This window comes from Panthera pardus, unplaced genomic scaffold (assembly GCF_024362965.1).
Source record: "Panthera pardus isolate Hobbes unplaced genomic scaffold, ASM2436296v1 HiC_scaffold_3, whole genome shotgun sequence".
NCBI classification, from domain to species: Eukaryota; Metazoa; Chordata; class Mammalia; order Carnivora; family Felidae; genus Panthera; species Panthera pardus.
Genome location: NW_026526876.1, coordinates 43868224 through 43893370, shown reverse-complemented (window position 1 = coordinate 43893370; position 25147 = coordinate 43868224). Strand labels below are relative to the sequence as shown.

Sequence of the window (25147 nt, the reverse complement as noted above, 5' to 3'; positions counted from 1 at the left end):
GGGGTCACCACTCAGTAACTTATTTCAAATCGTTTTGAATGGTGAGTTCTCACATCCAGGTGTTCCTCTGCCTCACCTGTTTACAAATGTCCTTACCAGTTTTTATTCCATTAGGCCTCAGCATAGAAAAGTAACAAGCATCTCAGGCTTCAGGGTTTTGATTTTTAAAACGAACAAAATAAAAAAGAGGCCAACAAAAAAACCCAGACTCTTAAATGCAGAGAACAGGCTGGTGGTTGCCAGAGAGTCGGGGGGGGGGGGGGGGGGGAGGATGGGTGAAGTAGGTGAAGGGGATTAAGAGCACACCTGTCGGAACCAGCACTGAGAAATGTATCGAATTATTGAATCACTGTATCACACACCTGAAACTAATATAACACTGGATGTTAACTACACTGCGACTTTAAAAAAAAAAAAAAAAGCATTTGCAAACATTGGATACTGGTTATTTAGTTACCTAAAGGTTTTGGTAGCATACAAGGAGAAGAAACAGTTGAAAATGTGTGTGTAGGTCAGGGAGGAGGCTAAATGCTAAATGCTGCCTGGGACTGGAGAATGAAGATGCAAAGGCTTATTTATTTTAGTATTTACTGTATCAAAAAATCTGGCGTTAAACCACACAATCCTGGGGTGCCTGTTAAGCGTCTGACTCTCGATTTGGGCTCCTGTTATGATCTCACAGTTCATGAGATTGAGCCCTGCATCGGGCTCTGTGCTGACAGCACGGAGCCTGCTTGGGATTCTCTCTCCCTTCCTCTCCCTCTCTCTGCCCTCCCCTGCTCATTCTCTCTCAAAATAAATAAACTTTAAAAAGCAAAACAAAATCTGCACAATCCAATAATTCTACTGAAAACCAATTTACAAGTAAAAGGCCAAGGAGACCCAATAACATATATAATTGTTATAAATATAAGTACTATATATTTGCAAGATGCAGTCTCACCATGCTGCAATGAAATTTACTTTTAAAATGTATAATTTATCCATAAATTATCTGACTAGTATGAGGAGATAATTGACATGGGAATTTGCATAAAAAAGATTTCATTTTTTCGGAAGACATTGGAAATCTCTGACTTTTCTAAGTGTACCCATCATTTCACCTATTTAAAGGGATAAAAATACAGGTTTGAAAGTAGATCAGATCTCTCTCTTTAAAAACAAAACAAAATAAAACAAACTGGTGGCATCATACATGGAAAAAGTGCAAATACTACCAAAGGTTATATTCCCTCTTAGCTTGCTTCCCACAGGCCACCACTGATACCTGTTCTTGACTCCCCTTCCAGATGTTTTCCATACAGACAAAATAGAGAACAGAATAGACTGTGACCTAACAGGAGGACATTCTGTTTTCTCATGCGTAAAATGAGAGAGTACCTGGCTAATTGGGTTGTTACAAGAATGATATGCAAAGTACTTGACAGACTTTGGAAGGGTCTGCAAATATTAACTGATCACGGGGTCCTTAACCTGGAGTTCACAGACCTCTGCAAAATCTAAGGCTTGGCTTCGGAGTGTTTACAAAGGCCGTGACATTTAGACCTGTGTTTTTACTGGGCAGGCAGAGCCACTGTGCTACGAACTTTTCAAAGGGAGAATGATACCAAAGTGGTTTAGGAGCAGCATTCTAGAGCCTGAGTGCCATTTTCTTGGGGTTGTGCCCTATTCACTGAATGTGCATCAAATGAAGGAGAGGATGGAGACTGTAAGGCAGGATAGAGTTGCCCTTCAGGCTTGCTACCTCTTTCTGGGTCTCTCTCCTGTTCTGGCCTTCCCCCAGAACAGTGTCTACATGCTCCTCCTGGGCCGTGCATTTCTCTCAATGAGCGAACTTGCCTGCATCACTGTGCCAGCCTTCCAGAAGTGCCTCCCTGCATTCTCCCATTATCAAAACCCTGGACCCAGATGCCACACAGGAAAGTTGAACCTCTACTTAAAAATTAAAGACACATCTCATGATCAATAACTTTACAGCAAAGTATGAGTGATGGCTAAGCCCTGAGACTATTTATTTTCATTTACGCATTTTCGTTATTTTTTCTCCCAAAGCACTTTCATGTTAAACAGAGGAAGTCAGAAGACAACACAGAATACTTATTTCTGCTAGAGAGTTCCCAAGCTTGTTTCCTCCACTGCAAACGTCATGGGCGAAGGCTTTCCATACATGCCACACTCCCACTGGTGTATCCATGGTATTGCACAATTACCTGGCACCCTGGGTATAATTTCACCTCTCCCCTGCTCAAGAAACGCAAGTGAGTGAGAGTTAACACCATATCAATAACCTTGATTTCCTCATGACATTAAAAAAAGGATTTTTTTTTTTTTTTTTTTTTTTGGCTAACTTCACTACTCCAGCTTCAGCATCATAACCATTATTTAAACTATTTCCTATACACTTCATAGCGGATAATCACAACACTGGTGTGAGGCTACTCAGATAGTAGAGGCTTAATTTTCAGTTGTTGAATGGGAGCTGGAGCCAGTTTGAGATGGCAGGTTTTTCTAAGGCTCCTCAGATTATATTCCCTCACTCCCTCATTCATTTTCCATCCACTCCCTCATCCATCCAGCCATCCGTTTGTTCAGGCTCGATGTTGGAAGGAGATGAAAGGGAAACATGTGCGAGGGCATGAGGCGTGGGATTGTGAGATGAGTCCCAGCTAAGGTGAGCTGCCGTGTGGTTTTAGCCCTGGCATGGAGAGCGACAGGTGGTGGGAAATGAAGCTGGGAGTGTTAGGGCCAGGTTGTGTCGAGACCGTGTGCGTGTTAAGGAGTATGGACCATGTAGTCATCACCACATAAAGCTGGTCATGCTCAGACGGAACTCGTAGAAATAGCAAAACCAGATTCTCAGATTTATGTTCCTTCAAATCGTGGCATAGTCCTGGAGAGCGGGGGCCAGTGGGCCGCTCCCATGCACTGACTGGGGGTTGGCCAACTGTCGAGATTCCTACCTGATGTATTGCTTCCCATTATCCACCCCAGCTAGAAATGCAGGGATAAAAACAGACATGCAGGGATCTGGGGGCTGAGGTGTGAGCCTCTGATGCCAGCACAAGTAGCAAGGGTCCGAGGGCCCTCGGCAGGTTACTCTGGTCCCGGGGACATCAGAGTTGAAGGAGCTCCCCTTGTTGACCATCCTCAGCTTCTGCAAACTCCAGAAATCTCACGAGGGTCCTATGAATTGCTCAGATTACGGGCGAGGCGCTTTAACCGCTGAGGTCCCCAGCCTGGGCTTCAGGTCTCTGGTGAGTTTTACTAAATGCTGTCGGGGACAGAATAGTGAACTGGGAGCAGGGATCTAGGAATTTTACCTCAGCTCTGTGACCTCAAGCGAGTCCATTTACCTTTCTGGGACTCAGTTTCCTTAGTTTTAAAAGAATACGTTGGGCCAGATGATGTCTGCTTTTCCTTGGTTGGTAAACTCTAAAACTCTGGTGGGTTGTTTTTTTTTTTTTTTAATGTTATACATATTTCATGGCTGTTTGTGATTTATGGTTTTATTCTTGCTTTTTAGAGCTCACTACATCATTTTATGTAAAACTCTTTCTAAACCTGATTTTACATATTTTAATTTTTAATGTCTTTTGTTTTTTAATTTTTTATCACCGTTTTACTATTAATGTTTTAAAACAAATGGCCATCTCTTAAGACCATTAAAAATTTTTTTTAATGTTTATTTATTTGTGAGAGACACAGCATGAGCGGGGGAGGGGCAGACAGAGAGGGAGCCACAGAATCAGAGCATAGAGAACCCAATGCACGGCCCAAACTCATGAACCGAATAGAATGTGACTTCTCTCCCTAATTTCTCTTTTTCTTACAGCACTTACCATGGTCTACCCTACATTATAGTTATTATTTTTTTAGTCTTTATTTATTTTTGAGAGAGAGAGAGAGAGAGAGAGAGAGAGAGAGAGAGAGGCAGAGCATGAGAAGGGAGGGACAGAGAGAGAGGGAGACACAGAATCTGAAGCAGGCTCCAGGCTCTGAGCTGTCAGCACAGAGCCTGATGCAGGGCTCGAACTCACAAGCTGTGAGATCACGACCTGAGCCTAAGTCAGATGCTTAACCGACTGAGCCACCCAGGCACCCCTAAGACCATTTTATTAAAAATACCAATTAATTTGTTAACTTTTCCTGGATTTTGATTTTCTAGAAGTAGATCACACAACAAGAGCAGAAGATCTGCAAAGTTAAACTTTTTCCTCCAATCTCAACATCAAACCAACACAAACACATTCTTTTATCCTTGTTAATTCCTTACCAAATAACAAAGAATTTACCACCACAGTGTCAGATAAGTTTAACTGCTGAAACACGGAAGGATAAAATGATGAGAAAAGAAGGTCAGTTTAAAAGGATACCTCTAGACACTACTTAACAATGACCAAATAAATTCATTTGGAAATTTTGGGGAAGTTTTGGCAAACTATTTCTATTAAGTAGCTAGAACTATCCGAGTGAAAATAACTCAAGTAGAATTTACAAGAAATTAGAGTCCCTCTTCCCGACTAACAAAGCAAACAGAATATATCCTCATTCACAGAAGCAGTCATTAGGAAAGGTGAAGCCTCCAAGAAGTGTTCTTCCTCCCGTACGGACAAAACCATGTTAACATCTAACTCTTTGGAGAAAGAAAAGAATATAGACTTTGGAGAATTCTAGTAGGTTCCCAGGAATAACAAGAAGATGTTATTCTCAGGGCAAAGAAAATGGGAAGTCTGTCATTTGGGGCTTCAACTCTCAAAACTGGCCTGGCTTTTCTCCTGCCTATTGTACTGTCAGTTCTTGTTGTTTAATTATATATTATTTAAGTAACTGTGGCTCCATTTTATGACTCTGAAAACAGCAGAAACACTGCCTTCCTATTTTAGGGAAGAAACTGAGGCCAGAGGGGTTAAGTCCTTGTTCAAGTTCACACAGCTAATAAGTAGACGGACGTGGAGAAAAAATAAACGAGGGGATTGTAACTACTTGTGTTTCAAAAAATAGTGCCTGTTCTTCCCTTATTAAACTCATGTTTTAGAAAAAAAATAGGCGAATAAGATGATGATTTTGCGAACAATATCATGATTTTGTTAACTGGGGATAACTCGGCTTAACGAGGAGGAGTAAGGCTATTTGAGTCTCATAGAAAGAGACGCTGATGAACTTGCATAAGGCTCTCCTCATTACGGGGCAGTTAGTGATCAGGATTTATTCAGATGCCATGAGGAAAAAGCTTCTGAGCATGTGAAACTTTAAAATGAACTCTTTGAAACAAAACAAGCAAAAGAAGAAAAGATAGACAAACTCAGAAACAGACTCAACTACAGTGAACAAACTGATGGTGACCAGAGAGGAGGTGGTTGGGGGTGGGTGTGTGAAACAGGTGATGGGGATTCAGGGGTGCACTTGTCTGCGATGAGCAACGGGTGTTGTATGTACGTGTTGAATCACTATATTGCACACCTGAAGACCATTTATTTATTTATGTTTTTTAGAGACAGAGCGTGAGTGGGTGAGAGGGGCAGAGGGAGAGAGAGAGAGGGAGAGAGAGAGAGAGGGAGAGAGAGAGGATATTAAGCTATGCTCAGCACAAAGACCAACTCGGGGCTCAATCCCATGACCCTGGAATCAAGACCTGAGTCAAAATCAAGAGTCGGACGCTCAACTGACTGAGTCACCCATCCATCCCCACCTGAAGTTAATATAATGCTGTTAACGATACTGGAATTAAAACATATATATATATATATATATATATATATATATATATATGTATGTCTATGTATGTATGTGTGTATATATATGTGTCTATATATGTATGTGTGTATATATATGTGTCTATGTATGTGCATATATATGTCTATGTATATATAAATGAATTCTTCCAATGGAAACCTCTAAAATTTTTGGCATTTCCAAAGCAGTTTCATAATCATTGCTTGTGGAAATCAACCCTTTTTTTTTTTTTGGCATAAATTTGAAGGAAATATTTATTTTTAAAATAATGTACATAACACTAACAGAAACAAAAATAAAGCAAAATGTTTGCTAGTGATCACTAATACTAACAAATTAAATATTCTTTTCTTTTTTCTTTTCCCTTCCATATTTAAGTCCATGAACCAAGTTGCATCAGTTTTTGTACAAGGTTTGGAACTTAGGGTAAAGGTGTTTTTTGTTTTGTTTTGTTTTGTTGTTTTTGTTTTACCTCGAGATATCCAAATGCTGCAACACATTTGTTGAAAAGGTTATCTGTTGGCAACAGGATTGCTTTTGCACCTTTGGGAAAAAGAAGTTTGGTGCGTGTGTGTGGCTCAAATTCTGGGATCTGTTCTGTTCCACTGATCTTTGTGTCTGTCCTTCCGGCAATGCCACAATGTCTTGATCACACAGCTCTGCAATAAAGTCTGGGATCTGGGTAGACTAATTCCACTCCCCTCCCCCCGCCCCCCTGTATTCTGCTTTTTTAGAATTATTGTAGCTAGTTTAGTTCCTCTGCCTCTCAAAAAAACATTTTATAAAGCCTTGTCTGTATCTACAAAAAAAATCTTGCTCGCACTTTGATAGGTTATTCTGCAGGGCATAGCATTCTGGGCTGACAATTCTCTTCTTGAAGTGCTGGGAAAATAGTGTTCTGCTTCTGGCTGAACTCCACGGTTTCTGATGAGAAATCCGCTATCATTTGAACTGTTTTTCTCCTGTGGTTCAGGTGTTGTTTTTCTCTTGTGTTCCAGATTTTTCTTGTCTTCAGTTTTTAGAAATTTGACCATTTTGTGTCTTGGTGTGGATTTTTTTGGTTGGATCCGGTTTGGGGCGTGCTCAGCTATTTGAATCTGTAGGATTTTGTCATTTGCCAAAACTGGCAAGTTTTCAGCCATCATTTCTTTAAGTACTTTTCTAGCACTGCCCTTCTCTAGTACTCCCCTCTTTCTGCTACTCTAATGACATGAATGTTAGATCTTTTGTTATCATCCCTCTGGTGTCTTAATGCTCAGTCTATTTTCTCCCAGTCTGTTTTCTCTTTGTTCTTCACACTGGTAACTTCTGCTTTTCTATCTTCCAGCTCACTGATTTTTTCCCCACTGCCCCTTCCACTCTGCTGTGGGGCATACCCACTGAGGCTGGTATTTCGCCTACTGCATTTTTCAGTTGTACTGTCTGCATTTAGTTTTTCTTTCCACTTGGCATTTCTTTGCTAAGACTTTCTGTTACTCTGCTTGGGCTTTTTATTTTTTCATTTGTTCCGAGCATGGATGTAATTGCCTATTGAGACATTTGTATCATGGCTGTGGACTCTTGTCATAAAACCCTAACATCCCTGTTATTCTGTGGTTGGTCTTTGTTGATTGTCTTCTTTCATCCAGTTTGAGACCATCCTGGTTCTTGCTTTTGGGAGTGATTTTCAATTGAAGGCCAGACAACGTATTTTTTTGCGAGACCCGGGCTGTTTCATAAAACCTCTGTTTTTGAGCTGGCCTTTTCTAACAGCACCTCAGTGTTTTTTGCTGTATTTTGTAGGAAGAATAGGGAAAATCCTGTCTCCTCCATCTTCTGGTAAATTCTGGTTGTCTCTGAGTGAGATTTTGAGATTACTGCAATGCAGCTGGGTCCTTGGAATCTCATAGGATGGGGACACAAATTCTAAGATGTAGACTTAAAAAAAGTTCTTAACAGCATTTACCTTTCTGTGTTTCCAAGCAACATGATCTCGTGAGTTCCTCCCATCCCCAGCTATTAGTCAGTGTTAATTCCTGTGGTCAAACCTAGTCCAAAGGGGGAGTGGAAACTTTTTTGTATCAATTTAGCCATCTCCACAGAATCTACTATGCTAATCGCTCAGGGGCTGGTTACCTTTATAACCAGGAAGGATACCAATACCATAGACTACCTCAAAATTTAGTTCCCTCTTCATTTTTTACCTGGCATAAATATTTTTGAAATAGGTAACAGAAATGAAACCTTTTACTAATCCAATAACCTAACCTTGGTATCTCTGATCCTCTCTTCCGTTTCTTTCCCACAAAATCTGTGAGTTGAATATAGTTTTGGAGATAAAGAATCTGATTGCTCTGTTCCTCCACTGCTAGGATAATACGAGAGCATATTCCTGGTGGGTCCGTGTAAGAGCTCCCATCATTTTCACGGGTGCCTTTATCCTAATCCACTAGGAATTTACAGCTCAGCTAATGCATAATAGGAACGCAGGCTTAACCAGATGTCTTGAAGAAAAGAAATGGAGGGAATAAAGTTAACAAATATGTATATAGGGAGGTAAAAATCTTATAAACACCTACAGCAATTTTCAGAAAGACACCCAGAATGTTGTGATGGGCCAAACAATATATGTGGCTATTTATTCTTAATAAAATGCTCTTCTAGAAAGTTCATTTTGAAAATATAGTTTCTGTCATTGCAATCACTGAAAAGGGTCTCTGGACGTTTTGCTGAACTCCAGCTCTGATATTATTCCAGCCTAAATTATGTCTGACATAGGCACAGGAGGGTCAAAATAGCCTATAGTTACTATAGCCAATAATTCTTGTGAAAGTGTTCTAAATTATTTCCTATCTTACATTTATTCCTCTGATACTTTGATAGTTCTGAGCTGGAAGAGATTGGACTCCCCCCTTTTAAAAAGATTTTTTTAATGTTTATTTATTTTTTGAGAGACAGAGAGAGACAGAGCGTGAGCAGGGGAGGGGCAGAGAGAGAGGGAGACACAGAATCTTAAGTAGGCTCCAGTCTCTGAGCTGTCCTGACAGCTCAGAGCCTCACGTGGGGCTTGAACTCTCAAACCATGAGATCATGACCTGAGCTGAAACCAGATGCTTAACCGACTAAGCCACCCAGGCGCCCCGAGATTGGATTCCCCTTAATTTGAGTCCACGGGTTTAGAAGTCACAATCAACTACAAAGAATCTACTGATCATAAGTAAGCTTTGACCCACAACTGTAGAACAACAAAAGCCTGAATATGTTTTAATATAAGTGGAGGTTTAGTATGATGTTATGGGTATAACTTTCGAGGAATATGTGTCCTGGCTTCATCACGTACTAGCTGTGTAACTTGGTCAACTTCTTAATTTTCCTCATCTAAAAACTGAGGATAGAGCCTGCCTCATAAAGATAAGATTGTTGAGAATATTAAATGAGAAAATGTACACAAAATGTACATTAGCTTGGGCATATAAGAGCTCAGTAAATACTTCTGACTATTACTGCTGCCACTTCTCCTATATTTCTCACATAAAACAGTCTAAGAACAGCTCTGTTCAAAATGCCGTGTTTGTAGACTGTTTTTATCAGATACAAATTTTCCTTACCCTAATAGAATAATTAAACCTGTTCCAGATTTCATGCCCATGACCGGGTTTGAAGGCAGATACTATTAGACACTTTTAACCCATCGAATGTTTATTTCTGGAACCCCTGAGCTAGGGAATCATCCACATTTCCTCCTCCCCTGCCTTTTTTCCCTCGCCATGTTTATTTGGTCCTGTGCCAGAAACTTCTTGGGGGTAATTCAAATTAGCATCCATTACAGATCAATCTAGAAAAGGTTGGTTATTTATTGTCAGGCGGATACACGAACCTTGGCAGTTTTAGAAACCAGAGCTAAAACGATCTTATAAAGTTCCAGTTAAATCAACACAGTGATGTGCTAGGTCTCATGATGACTTTCATGAAATTACCTCTGAAATGCTAAGTATTTTCTCACTCAGAACCTCATTCTAACTCTATAACTTATACCAAAGATCACACTGTACCTGCTCTTAGCCTTATAAGTCTTACAAAAGCCCTTGGCCAAAAGCAATAAAATTTGACCTGACCTAATCCGGGAGTTGCAATGGATAATGTGTGTATTTTTCATTCAATAATTTAATGTGGAAATTCACTGCATGTGTCACATATTCCCCATCTTAAAGAGAGAGCTTTTATGGTTCTAATGTTACGCAGAAATTACATACGTAAACACTCTTGTCATGTAAGACTCCTCACTTTCCTGATAGCTTCAGCAAGCGCTACAAAAGACTCCTTTGGAGAAAGTTGCTATTTCATATAGTGTGGGAGCCTGGTGCGTGAAATTCACCCACTATAGTCACAGAAATGATGGCAACAGATATTTTTTCCCCTGGTCCCTGGAAGATCTGAAATAATTGACCCACCTGGGCCTACTGCATTATTCTGTCCTATTTGTCAATACGGGAAAAACACCGTGGACATCGACAGACAAGTTTTGTTCTCTTCCTCTCTTAGGTGTACCCTGGAGCTTTTCTTCTCCTGTGCGTGGCATGCAACGTGTCTCTCGACCTGGCCTTTTTCCTTAAAGGGCATCCCTTCGGAGCACTCTTCTGTCCGGCAGCTCTCTTTCCTTCGCTTTTTCTTCTCTTGACTCACGGTTTCCCCCTGTGTCCCATGAAATTTATTTTTTTTCTTTTGATCCTTTTATTACATTTGTTTTGAGTAGATCCACACGGTTCAAAAATCAAAAGGTAGAATTGGTGATACAGCACTAAGTGTCCGTAAGTCCTCTCTGCCATCTGCCCACAACCCTCATCTGCTCTCTCCCCGCAGGCATCCACTGTTCTTGGTGTCTTCTGTATCTTTCAGAGTTTCTTTGTTCACACTCAAACAAGTTGGAATGTAGATTCTCCTCGCCCACCATTTTAACGTAACAGGAAGCCCACTATATGTATTCTTCCAACCCTTTTTAAATGAATTAATTAATGTGTTTATTATTTAAAAAAAACTTTAGTGTTTATTTTTGAGAGAGAGAGAGAGACAGGGAGAGAGAGAGAGAGAGACAGTGTGAGTGGGGGAGGGGCAGAGAGGGAGGGAGACACAGAATCCAATGCAGGGTCCAGGCTCTGAGCTGTCAGCACAGAGCCTGACGTGGGTCTCGAACCCACGAACCGTGAGATCATGACCAGAGCCAAAGTCAGACACTCAACCAACTAAGCTACCCAGGTGCCCCAACCTTTTTTTTTTTAAACTTAATCTTGGAGATCTTTCCATATAAATGCGTAATGAGGTTCCACATTCTTTCCTATAGCATCTGTATGTGGATGTGTATGACAATTTAACTAGTCCTCCATTGATGGAGTTTCTGTATTTTATACTGCATGTGACGCAATTTACTCTTACAAACAATGCTGAGATGAATAACCTTGTGCATATTTCATTTTAGAAATCTCTAACCGTATCTGTAGGATAAATACTCCTAATAAGGATTGCTGGGTCAAAAGTTGTTTGCAGTTGTAATTTCGATAGATATTGCCAAACTGCCCTCCATAAAGGTCATAAAAATGTATTCTTCCATTAGCATTATGTGAAAGTGACAGTTTCCTGGACCCTGACCTACAGAGTGTGTATTAAAACTTTTGAATTTTTGCCGTCCTGAAAGGTGAAAATTGATACCTCAGGTTCGTTTTAAATTGCATTTCTTTTACAATGGGAGAATCTGAACTTCTTTTTATATGCCATCTGTGTTTCTTTCTCTATGAACTGTCTTTCCCTCATTTTTGTCTTATAGACTTCAAAACTATTTATTTATCAGAAAGATGAGCCTCTGCCTCTTGTACGAAATGGTGTCTTTTTTGTGTTGCTTGTAGTTGTTTCTGCTGAAGACAGTTTTTTAAGATGAGGTTGAATTTACTCTAGATCTTGAATCATGGTAATAAAGGCCTTTCCTTACTCTAGTTATAATGGATTTCTCCCAGTTTGTTTTTCAGAACAGTTATGATTTCATTTCATTTTATTTTTACATTGAAGTCTCTGATCCCTTTACAATTGATGCTGCAAGACACTATGAGACATGGATCCAATCACATTTCATTTTCTCTGTTAAGTAGCCTTCTTGTTGAAGTCTACATCTTTCCCCTACAGACTTGTGATACTACTTTTATCTTATAGTAAATTCCTGCATTTAGAGCTACCTATGGAATTTCTCTTCTAATCCACTGGCATATTATGTACCAGTGCGGCACTGTGGAGTTATTTTGGCTTTATAATGTGTTAGTATCATGACCTTTATGGTGACCTCATCGTAATGATGATAGCATCATCTTAACATACATTATACATACATTTAAACAGCACATTATACCGTACAAAGCATGTTCACTTACACTGCCTCATTTGTTTTGATCCTTATAACATCACGTGGGGCAGCTGGAACTGGTACTTCTGTCCTGATTTCATACATAAAGAATCTGAAGCCCAGGGATGCCTGGGTGGCTCAGTCGGTTGAGTGTCCGACTTTGGCTCAGGTCGTGATCTCACGGTCCGTGAGTTCGAGCCCCGCGTCGGGCTCTGTGCTGACAGCTCAGAGCCTGGAGCCTGTTTTGGATTCTGTGTCTCCCTCTCTCTCTGCCCCTCCCCCACTCATGCTCTGTCTCTCACTCTCAAAAATAAATAAACATTAAAAAAATAATAATAATCTGAAGCCCAGAGGAGACAGAATGTTTGCCCAGGATCACAAACAAAGCTAGCAGGTGGCAGAGTGACAACTCGCCTCTTAGATCCGTCTTTGCCAATCCATGGTTCCGCTCCTTGGAATATCTAAGATCCTCTCTGAGTATCTACCAGAGAGCGTGTTCATTCCCATAGATTCACTCTGTGCTGCTGAGCTCTAAGCCTGGGCCGGATCTTTAGCTTTACCTAATCTTCCTGGGATTGAGGAAGACACAATCATGAAATCATAGAATGCTGAAGCAGAGGGAGACCTGAGAGGTCACAGACTAACCTAGTCATTTTATAAAAAAGAAAGGAAACCAAAGCTCAGAGAAGTTGTGAGCTTTGTTCCCAAGAGCATTTGGTTTCTAAGAAGTCAGGGCTAAGCCCGAACTCAAAGATAGTTCTTTTCACATGGTTTAATGAGGAACAGGAGGAGGTAAATGTAGTATGTACTTTACTGAAACTAATCACCTCCATGTGTACAAGCACCTCCAGGGCCAGAAATGACAGTCATGAATTCATGAATTCATTCATTCATTTATTCATTCATTCATTCGATGATCATGTACCATGTGCCAGGCACTGGGCTTGTCATTGGGTTTATAATGGTGAACCAAGCACAGTCCCTGCCTTCAAGGAGAATACAGTCTAGAAAGAGAAACAGACATCAAGCATATAATATACGGATAAAGATGTAATTACAAACTGGGAGCAAGACTATAAGGGAAACTTAACATGGTGCTCTGAAAGAATACAACGGGAAGACCTAATTATTTATACTGCAGTCTGGGAGACTTCCCACTGCTCCCCACCCCCACCCAACCCAATTCCAGCCTGATTTGTGGTCCCTGATACATCTCTGTGGAGACCTAAGATTTCACGGATCAGGACTGAAGTTCAAAGAGGAGATGTGACTTACCCAGAAAGGTCGCTTAGTTCTAGTTAGAGCAGAAGCAGAGGACAATAACCTCCTGACTTTCTGGCTAGGGCTTTTGTATAAATGCCATCTTAAACTTTAAAAAAAGGTTTTTTTTTTTAATGTTTTACTTATTTTTGAGAGAGAGAGAGGGTGAATGGGAGAGACATGGAGAGAGAGAGAGGGAGACAAAGATTCTGAAGCAGACTCCAGGCTCTGAGCTGTCAGCACAGAGCCTGACTTGGGGCTCGAACTCACGAACCACAAGATCATGACCTGAGCCGAAGTCCAGTGCTTAACCTCCTGAGCCACCCAGGTGCCGCTATAAATGCCCTTACTGCAAACCCATGCTCCACTACCAAAGTTCAGAGTGACATCACCCTTCACAACTCACAGGCTCCCAGGAGACTGGCACTTTGACCTAGTCTATACCATGCCATAATCAGCACACTGCATAGAACAGACAAACCAAGATTTTGACAAACGCTTGCCAGTGAAGCTAGGTATTTTCTAGAAGATAGTTTGTCTCATCTTCCTTGAGTGGTTCATCAGTTATTGTACTGAAGAATAAGCTGGACTTCCCTAAGCTGAGGGCACATTTTTATTTAGAGCTTAAAATACTTTGTAGTATAGCCTCAATTCTTTCTTTGTAAATGGGCAACTTTTCTTTGGCAGTGAACAGTGTGACCTCACTTCTCTTGATAAATTGTTTCTATCTGTTAATGTAATGCTTAGCACACACGTCATCGGAAGGAGAAATGGTTGATTAGAATAGAAGAGACACAACCCCATTTATTTAGATTTGTCACACTCTCTGGGTTTTATGCACCCATTGCTCGTGGATGTGTCCCCATTTAACACCTTGGGCAGTGGGATTAGATAGGGGTGATGGATGCCATTTCTCATTAAAATTAAGAGTTCCTTGACTCATTATGCTTTTCTCCACTTAACTTTATTTTTCTTTTCCTTGGGGATGAGTGGAGTGATAGAATTGGAGACTTTTTAATATTATTTCCATATCCACATTTGGCTGTTTACAGCTATGTGACTTGAAGTGATGGAACAGTCAAGACTGGTTTTAAAATGGGGAAAAATTTTAATAGCACTCTCCTTTAAAGAAACATTCCAAACTGTAGGAAATGCTCTAAATACAGAGATGTTCGTGGCAGCAGCACTTCTAATGGTGAAGCAACTGGAAGAAACTTGAACAGCCAAGGATCAAAAAAAACCAAAAAATACACACTGATGAATTCCATGCCATATGAACGGATTAAAACAATGCTTCAGAACAAAAGTCATAACATGGGGATGTGAAGTAGAAGAGAAGAAAGCCAGTACAGCATAGTTGTCATTAACAATAGAGGTGGGGAGCGGCACCTGGGTGGCTCAGTCGGTTAAGCGTCCAACTTCGGCTCAGGTCATGATCTCACAGCTTGTGAGTTCAAGCCCCATGTTGGGCTCTGCGCTGACAGCTGGGAGCCTGGAGGCGCCTCGGATTCTGTGTCTCCCTCTCTCTCTGCCCCTCCCCCGCTCATGCTCTCTCTCTTTCTCCTTCAAAAATAAATAAACATTAAGAAAAAATTTTTAAGAGTAGAGGTGGGGTGCCTGGGTGGCTCAGTAAGTTAAGCGTCCAACTACGGCTCAGGTCATGATCTCGTGGCTCACGAGTTCAAGCCCCGAGTTGGGCTCTGTGCTGACAGCTTGGAGCCTGGAGCCTGTTTTGGATTCTGTGTCTCCCTCTCTGTCTGTCTCTCCCTCAAAAATAAATAAACATTAAAAAAAAAAAAAGAGCAGAGGCTCTGGGATGAAAAACTGGACTCTTGCATGGCTGTAGAACCTCAGCACGTTCCTCTGTTTGCTTTAGGGTTCCTCATTCATGAGGAGAGAATAATGATTGTACGTATTCCATAGGGCTGTGTGAGGGTTAGAAGAAGCAATGTTTCTAAAGCCTTGACTCCACACCTGGCATGTGCTATGGGCTTGACAAAAGTTCACCATTGTTAAATGTATGATCTCAACTTATTATGGGGTCCAAAATTACCAAAAGTTCCTCCAAGGAGTAGATTTCTTTGGGCTGTAGGACTGAGGGTAACTGATTTGTTTCTTTGTTTCTATTCTGTTCTTTGCAGCGTTCTATAATTATGACACTGGTTTTTCCATTTGTCCCCAACCCTCTTTTCACCAGAAAAAAAACTTTGACCTTTACTGACCTGCTCTGTGTCTCCAGGAGCCTGATTCTTACACACGGCGTCCCTTCAGGTGGCAGCTCCTGATGGTGTCCCCGCCCCAGCGTTCCCCCATCTCCCTCCGAGTGTAGGGGTGATAAAGGCTTCCCCATCCAGCTAGTCCTGGGTGCCTTGCTATCCCTTGTCCATTCACGAACCCTGCCCACTTCTCTGTAAATAATCCCTTCATTAAAATTACTTCAGGCTTCAAGCTGAGTGTACTTCTGTTTCTGCTGGGACTCTGGCTGATAGAAGGAGCATACATTATTTTTTATAATTGGAAAAATTTTATTTGAGAAGCGCAAAGGACCACCCCTGCCTCCCACCTCCCAAAAGGAAGCACTCCTCACGGCGTGGAGAGGCCCCTCAGCTTCCAGACTTGAGGGTGATTATTTTTGTTTCATTTTTGAGCCCTCACATGAAATTAGGCTTCAGGCTAGAACACCTATTTCTTAGAAAAACACACTTTCTCCCGGAGAGAAATTCTAGAAAGCAGTCGCGGACTATTGACAAACTATAATGCTGCAAAGGGATCTGGCCAAAAAGGGATCAAGAGAAAATCTCCAAGGGGAGAAGGTGGCCCGGAAGCGGCTCATCACCTGCAGTGCCAGCTGTGTGCCCAGTGGGGCCATCGTGGACAGAGCTGTGCCTTGAGTGGAGACCTGCCTCTGTGGCCACTGGAAACTCACCAGCCCCTGTGGCGTCTGGGCTCAGCAACGGCCAGGCTCCCAGGGGGTAAGTGATACAGTTTGTTCAGTCCGGGGGTGGTGATGGGGCTGGTTGGGGGGGCTGAGGGGGGAGGCTTGGCACGTCACCGAGCACTGCTCCGCTGTTAAATCTCCACTGGCAGGCTGACTTTTCCCCAGGAGGAAGCGTGGGGAGGAATCTCACAGTTGCATGGCAATAAAGAGCTGCCTGGTGGGCCTCCCTCTCGGCCAAGAGGCTTCATGGCTCCAAAGTTCTGGAGGGGTGTGTGAGGGGGAGGAGGAGAAATAAGCCACTCGACTCAGTACTGATGCGATCACCTTTGCGGAGACTTTCCGGTGGCAACCGCGTTGAAGACAGCAAGCTTGGGGGAGCCAGCAGGGTGCAGAAGGATGAAACTGAAGGTGGTGGGGGAGGGGAGGGAAATGGGGGTGGGGGGAGAGGAGAGGGAGGTGGAGGTGGGTGGCGTCCAAGAAGAACTGTGGAGTTGTGAAGGAAAGGGGTGAGCGGTGAGGCTCAGTAAAAGACAGTGTTGGACAAAGCCAGTTAAAAACTCCAGCCTCAGTGGGCCTTACTCTCTTTATACTGCAAAGTGAATTCTTATATTGGTGAGCCTTCTTTCCCCACATAAGCCCTCCAAACCCTACAAAGAGGGGGTCTGTGTTTATCACGTTCATTGTGACTCACAATGAATTCACTGAATAGCTATGTAATACATATGTTAAGCCCTGTGCCAAGTTCTAGGAATACAGAGATGAACAAGACATCGCTGTTTACATAAGGCTTCCAGTCTGATGGGAGAGACCCATGGTGAAGACACGACCACACATGCACAGCCTGGTTGCACATTAGAATGACCTAGCAACTCTTGAAGGGTATCTGTGCTCGGGTCTCTGCCCTGCAAAGACTCAGATTTGATTGGTCTTGGAAGAGGCCCTGGCATGGACCCGAAGGTGATTCTAATGGGCAGCTTTGTTGGAGAATTCCTGTTCTAAATATACTCAGGGTTCCCATGAACTTCCAATGATGGTCAAATGAAATTTGGACAATAATTTGCTGGATGTATTAGATACTAGAGGCTCTAAAAAGTTCTATAATAAAGAAACCTATTTAAACTTAAAAATATACTGCAAAGATAAATAGATGTTTGTGATTTGTGAACATTATTTTGAAAGGCATGATAGAACTCATTAGGCATGATTTATATGAAATACTTAGAAATGCCTCTCTGAAGAAATGACCTTAAAATTTTTTTTTAACATTTATTTATTTTTAAGAGACAAAGAGCATTAGTGGGGAAGGGGCAGAGAGAGAGAGGGAGACACAGAATCCAAAGCAGGCTCCAGGCTCTGAGCTGTCAGCACAGAGCCCGATGTGGGGCTCGAACTCACGGGTGGCAAGATCATGACCTGAGCCGAAGTCACATGCTCAACTGACTGAGCCACCCAGGCGCCCCAAGAAATGACTTTTAATAGAGATCTGAACAATCAATGGTCAGGGAATGGGGGGAACAGTTCCAGGCAGAGGGATCATCATGTGCAAAGGTCCTGTGGTAGGGGAAAACTGCTTTAAGAACAGAAAGGTGGTCAATGCTACCGTACTGTAGGAGGTGAGGGGACAAAAAGACACGATTTGTGCCTTCAAGGAACTCATCATACCTTAGTAAAAAACTCAAATATTCCAAAAACTTCTATTACTCTATGGATCTATGATTTTCCAAATAAAACAGGAAGAAGAAATCAGTGTCAAGAATAATCCTTCACCAGCTGATATAAAAACCCATTTCATGTTTGTCCCTAGGTAACTTACATAATTTTTGGAAACAGCAGATATGCTTTCATAATGTTGGCTTAGGGTAATATTAGTATTAGGTCATGTTTACTAAGCATAGTCTGGGTAACAGGGAGAAGTGACCTGGAGATTGAATCAAAATGCCAAATGGCACCTATGCCTGCCTATCATTTTTCTCTTCAAATCCTTCAAAAGGGAAACAAGGTACAGTATTTAAAAATATATCCATTAGCTAGAAAACAAAGTGAGCCTACATGCCCATTTTCCACCTCCTTGTTTCCTCCTTGATCCTTAGCAGCCACTAACCTGTTCTATATTTCTATAGTTTTGTTATTTCAAGAGTGTTCTATACATGGAACAATATACTATGTAGCCTTTATTCACTGGCATTTTCACTCAACATAATCCTCTAGAGATTCATCCAGGCCGTTGTGTGTCCTGATACTCTGTTCCTTTTCATTGCTGAATATTATTCCATGGTACAGACATACCACATTTAGTTTAACCATTCACCACATTGGATTGCTTCCAGTTTTTGATTATTACAGATAAAGCTACTATAAACAGTTGTGAACAGGTTTTTATATGAACACAAGTTTTCATTTTTCTGGAATAAATGCCTACCAGTTGGTGGGATGTATGGTACTTGCATGCTTCTTTTTTTAAAAAAGATTGTCAAACTGCTTCTCAGAGTGCCTGTATCATTTTACATTCCCACCAGCAATGGATGAGTGATCCCATGTCTCTGCATCCTTGCCATGTGGTGTTGTCAACTATTTTCAAATTTTTTTGCTGCTCTGATTGGCATATGGCAATATTTCATGGTGGTTTTGATTTGTGTGTCCTTAATGCAAACCCAGTGAGTTATTATTATAAAGTGGAACTTGAGTAGATGGCACTTGAGGAGGGAAAATAGGTGCTACTCTTGGGAAAATAGGTCCTACACTCTGAAAGGATCATTTGAAACAAATTTTGAATATGATAATGGCAAGTAGGGTAGGAAAGAGAAAAGAGGCTATTAGAGATTTGAGGAAAATACATAGGTAAGGAAATCATAGTACACTATCTGACTTTGCAATGTCAAAACTTACACATTCAGTGTAGACTGCACATAGTGACTTCCTTCCAAAAAAAAACAGGATGGAAGAAGTAACTTTACAGTGGAGAAACCAGACAGACACATCTCAGCCAGGCGATCAAGGCCAACATCAATAGTGATGAGTCCTGTTGGGAGCATGTACTCTTGATATGATGGGTTGAAAATGGCTAGCTAAAACTTTATCTCTGTGGTCTTCTGCCCCCAAACCCATATCCCTAGTCTAATCATGAAGAAAGATATCAGTCATGTCCAATAGAGGCACATTCTACAAAATACCTGACCAGTCTTCCTCAAAATTATCAAGATCATCAAAAACAAGGACAGTCTGAGAAACTGTCGGCCAAAGGAGCCCAAGGTGGTATGATGTGTAAATGTCATGTAAGGTCTTAGATGGGGTCCTGGGACCAAAAAGAGACATCAGGTGAAAACTAAGGTTACTGAAAGAGAGTAAGGACTTTAGTTAAAAACAACAACAACCAAAACAAAAAACAAAAAAACGAACCAAAAGTGTGCACACTCATAATAGTATAAACATTGTTGACTTAACTAAAAATAGAAATACAATTACGTTGAGAGAATCAGGGACTGTAGATGAGGGTGGTATTATGAGAGAGTTAAATTCTTTTCTGTTATAGTTATAATTGCACATATAAGACCTGCAATTGATGTATCAAGTAAGAGCCATAGAAGCATATTAATTAAAGTAGACAGGTAATTATGAGAACTAGAGGAATTAAAGCTGGCTGGCTCTGAAGAGTAGGGTAGGAATAATGGGGCAAATAACTTTTTTTTTGTATTATAAACCCTTCAGTGCAAATTTGTTTTTTAATCCCATTCTTAGATCACTTTAGACAAAAATAAAAATAAAAAGTATACATAAAAAGAGACAGACCTTCTGTTCGAGTAAATAAATATAACTATATACTCTTTATGAGAGATAAATGTGTCTGAAATGTCATGGGAAGGATGCACATAAAAAGATGGAAAGACAGCAGGCAAATGGGAAGAGAGAAAGCACAGTTAATCACAAACAAAATAGTTGAAGCAAACAGCGTTAAGCAAGACAAATAAAGCAGCTTCTCAGAGATCAAAGATCAAAGGGACAAACACTTTGGAAAAAGACAGGGATTTAAACAACATCTACACATTCACACTATATACCCAATGGAGTTCACACATTCTTTTCAAACACCAAATCCAGTGCATATACACGGATTGATTGGCTAGCTACAAATAAGAGTTTTAGAATATCTCAACAGTATACAGAGCACATTAAAATGTTTTCTTAAAATAATAAAATTAGAAATCAATAATAAAAATATAGCAAAATATATGGTCATTTAGAAGTTTCAAATGGCTTGCCTAAAAACTCTGCTTAAAGTGGGAATTACAAATTGTTTAGAAATAAATGATTATAGCACCTTGCTTTAAACTTTCTGGATATGAACAAGATAGGGGAAAATTTATAGCCTTAAATACATGGATTGGAAAATGAGAAAAAGGAACAAGTAAATGAACTTTTCAAATTAAAAAAAAAAAAAACAGGAAAGAAAGAATAAAGTAAACCAACAGAAAGCATCAGGAACTGGCAAAGCTAAAGCCAGAAATTAATGAATTAGAAAATAAGCAAGAAATAGGTTTTATGAATTAAGAATGTTAGTTCTTCAAACAAACCAATAAAATAACAAAAGTTCAACAATTGTAAAAGAAAGGGCACATATACATGACTTTTGAAATACTAAAGGGACCATAATCACAGAGGAGATTTAAAAATTATGTTCAATGCTATATATCAATAATCATAATCCAAATTCCTTAATTTGGTAAAGGCTGTCTACCAGAAACCTCTCCTAGAGATCATACGTAATGGTAAAATATTAGGCGTCCCTGGGTGGTTCTGTTGGTTAAGTGTCTGACTCTAGATTTTGGCTCAGGTCATGATCTCGTGGTTCGTGGGTTTGAGCCCTATGTCTGCATTGATGGTGTGGAGCCTTCTTGGGATTTTCTCTTCCTCCCTCTCTCTCTGCCCCTCCCCTCCCCTGCTCCTGCACACTCTCTCTCTCAACATAAATAAATAAACTTAAAAAGATGGTAAAATACTAGATGCGCATTGACAAAAGCACGTAGGAGAGAAGGATAGCTACTGTCCCACTTACTGCACACAATGTATTGGGAATCAGAAATCACATGGATTCTCGTTAATGAAGTGAGATCCAGGAAAGAATGAAAAGTACTGGAAAGGACAAAATGATCCTTACTTGAAGATGATACAGCAAAAAAAGCATAAGATGCAAGACAATCTACTGAAGAAAAAAAAAGTTACTAACAGAGCTCAGCAAAGCAACCAACTAAAGATTTCTTTTGAACTAGCATTAGCTCTTCTATTGTCCTACAATAGCCAATTAGAGAATATCTTGAAAAGAGAGTTGATTCATAATAGTCATGAAACCTGTAAAATATATGCGGCATGAAACTTAATGGGAAATGTAGAAGGCCCATATAAAGAAAATTATTAAACCTTCCTGAATACGTAAAATTCAACTTGATTAGGAAGACATGTCATGGATGGAAAGGCTTTCTCCAAATTAACTTAGGAATATGATGCTACTCCAATAAGATTTTTTCACTTAAACTTGACAAGCCAATTCTAAAATTCGTTTGGAAGGGAACATGTGTGCAACTGAGACATTTTGAAAAAGATTACCCTAGGGAGGGACTCGCCCTACCAGATGTTAAAATATACTGTAAAGTTACTATATGGTGTGAAAATTAATAAAAGGAAATGCCGTTTAAAATGGATTGGGGAGGCCAGAAGGGGGAGCTCTCACACCCTACCACCCATTGTCAATTACAAACCCAACAGGAAGTCTCTGGTACTTCAGCTACTGCTTTACTACCCCAGCAGGAGGAAGAAAGGTTTTTCTCTTGCCCCAGCAACAGCTCAGCCAATGAAAGACCTCACAACTCAGCCAATGAAAAGCCGCTATACTTCAAACTCCCAGTTTACTCCAGTGGATTTTTGGTTTATAACAGCTCCTCTCAGCTTCCCCCGCTTTCCTCTTTGAAGAGTGTTCCTCTGCTTTGCTCTTTGGACTTGTTGTAGCTTGCTTATCCCGAGTTGCAACCCTCTACTTTCGCTAAATGAACCCAGTTTTGCTGGTGAAGTAACTGGCAGTTTTATTTTTAAGGTTAACAATGGGTGTAGATAAACAAACAAACAAACAAACAAACAAACAATGGGCGTAGATAGGTGAGTGAGACAAAGAATGTGAATGCATAAACCTTCCCACTTCTAGTTAACGATCCCAGAAGGAAATATTGTTGCAAGTAAAACAAAGACACATACAAGGATTATAACATCATATAATAGAAAAAAAAATGGACACAACCTATGGCTATCAGTGGAAGAGTAATGAGATACATTATAGCACTTCTAGCCAGGGAATAGGAATACTATACAATTGTTAAAAAGAATGAAGAGGCGCCTGGGTGGCTCAGTCCGTTAAGTGTCCGACTTTGGCTCAGGTCATGATCTCGCGGTCTGTGAGTTTGAACCCCATGTCAGGCTCTGTACTGACAGCTTAGAGCCTGGAGCCTGCTTGGGATTCTGTGTCTCCCTCTCTCTCTGTCCCTACCCCACTCATGCTTTGCCTCTCTCTGTCTCTGAAAGATGAATAAACCTTGAAAAAAAATTTTTTTTTTAAAAAGAATGAAGATCCAAACACACTGACACAGAAAGATAGATTGATATGTATGCTACATTGTTGAATTAAAAATAAATGTAGTTGTAAGATTACACGGTGTGATAATTTTATATTAGAGCACACAAACAAAACCATACATCTGTGTGCTTATACATGCATGTACATACATCAAGAAAAGATTTATAAGGACATACACTGGACTCGTAACAGAGATTAATTTAGTGATAGGGGTGTCACATTGGAGGAAAGAGTAAATTGTTTTACTTTGTCTTTTATATAACCTGTACTTCCTTGTTTGCAGGTTAAAAACCTAAGTGAGGAAAATGCAAAAAGACTATGTTTTACAACATATATTATTATAGTGTTGCTGTTCCCTCCCTCTCATTGGACCTGCTGTTTTTCCTCCTCATACATTTAGCTGCTGAACTTATTTCCACATTTTCACTTGCATGCAAAAAATGTTAATCCGCTGAGTTTCATGTCCTTCAGACGTAACATCTTCAGCCTCTCCTAGTTGCTCTCATCTGCAAACCTCTGGCCTCACCCCTGCCCAAACGGGCTAACTAAAATGATAAATCCTTTTGTTTCGTGGAATTTAATCCCTTCAATCTAGTAATGAGGGTAGCCTCCTCATATTATGATCAGATTAATTCTTCAATTAATTAAACATGGACAATAATTCTAGTCTTTAGAGCAATGAATTTTGTTGGTAGGCAAAATATCTTTCTAATTATAAGGTGGAGGGAAAAAATAATAGAAGGGGTAAAAATAATATAAATACCAAGCAATGTGCACCTAAGTCCCAGGAGGTCAGGTTTTTCTTAAGTCTTGTGAAGAGATGGCCCCAGTGATCAAATCATGGTCAAGTTCACACTATTATTATAAATTATCAACCCCTAGGGTTTCCATGTACAAATGGTGGACTCTCTTTCCTAGAAGCTACAGTGCTCCCAGACATCTCTCTGGAATTCTCTAACTTCCTTTCTTTCTGGCAAAGAAGTTGGAGGTAGTGGTTGGCAGAAACACCGGCCTGGGCTTTGCTGGAGTGGATATAATACCAGGTCCTGGCAATCTCTGCAAGGAGAAATTTTTTTTCATTTAATTTAATTTAATTTTTTTTTTTTTTTTGTAGAAAATGTCATCAAAGGCAGAGCAGTTAAATGGTTTGCTATTACAAGCCTTTGTAGGAAGGAATTAGGGTGGTGGTTTCTAATCTGCTGGATGACACGGTGAGAAAAGATGGGGAAGGGCCCCAACCAAACCAGTGTCCTGCCCACACCCACTGGAACAGCTACTGTAGCGTCTCATCATTGGCAAACCCCAAAGGGTGCCACGTCAGGCCCTGCTCTAAAAAACACACAACAACAACAACAACAACAACAACAACAAGAAACATAGAAAAGAATTCATCCTATGGATGGAAAACAGATGCTGCACTGCACCTGTTAGAGGTTACCTTCCTTTCCATTCCTAACCCAGCAAAGAGCAGCAAAATCACTTTTGCAAATGTTCTCTGCTTTGGGGCTGCAGAGAAATGACGCATCCTGTGCAGATGAGAGCTTCAGACAGGTTACCCAACGCAGCGAGGAGAAAATGTGAAATGAGGTCCTGGCAATTGTCCAAAGCATCAGAGCATTTGAGATAACTCTAGTCTGGCTCTGTAAACCATGAAAATTGGTGAGATGGGACCAAAAGATGCAAGAGCTCTTTGAATCCAAGAAGGAAACACCTAGAAACAGACAAGTCGTTCCCTTAGCCTCATTTTCCTGCATTTAGGGGAGAGGCAGGCAGAAAACTCCAGTGGGTCTTACTCAGAACTGTTTCCGTGGTTTTAAACTGAAATTGATGCCTTTAATGTCCAAGTTGTGATGACAATCGGCCTGGTTGCATGGCCCTTTTCATCACCAGGGCCTGCACAGGGCTTGTAAAGAGATGCTCTTAAAAAGATTTCTGGATGTCAACAAACTCTTAAAAAAAAAACAACAACCCCAAATATGTTGATGAGTTGAGCATATGCAAGTGAGGAACCAAAGGATTCATATTTTCTTTCAAACACAGCCTCAAGTATGAAGGGGAGGACATCCGGTTGTCAAAATAGGCTTGAGGTTTTGTGAACCCAGAAATTCTAGAGAGCAGGGTGAGATTTGTTCCAAACCCTAAATACTGCAGGGTTAAGTCTTCCCTCTAAACAATTAGATAACTGACATCTCATTCCGTGGATTTCTCCCTTGTTTCTTATTTTCTAAAGCAAACA

General features: G+C 40.7%; 1 protein-coding gene across 1 annotated transcript in view; it reads right to left on the bottom strand.

The window, feature by feature from the left end:
* Nucleotides 1-25147, bottom strand: part of ANKFN1 (ankyrin repeat and fibronectin type III domain containing 1) — a 300608-nt gene that overhangs the window by 88426 nt on the left and 187035 nt on the right. The window lies entirely within an intron of this gene.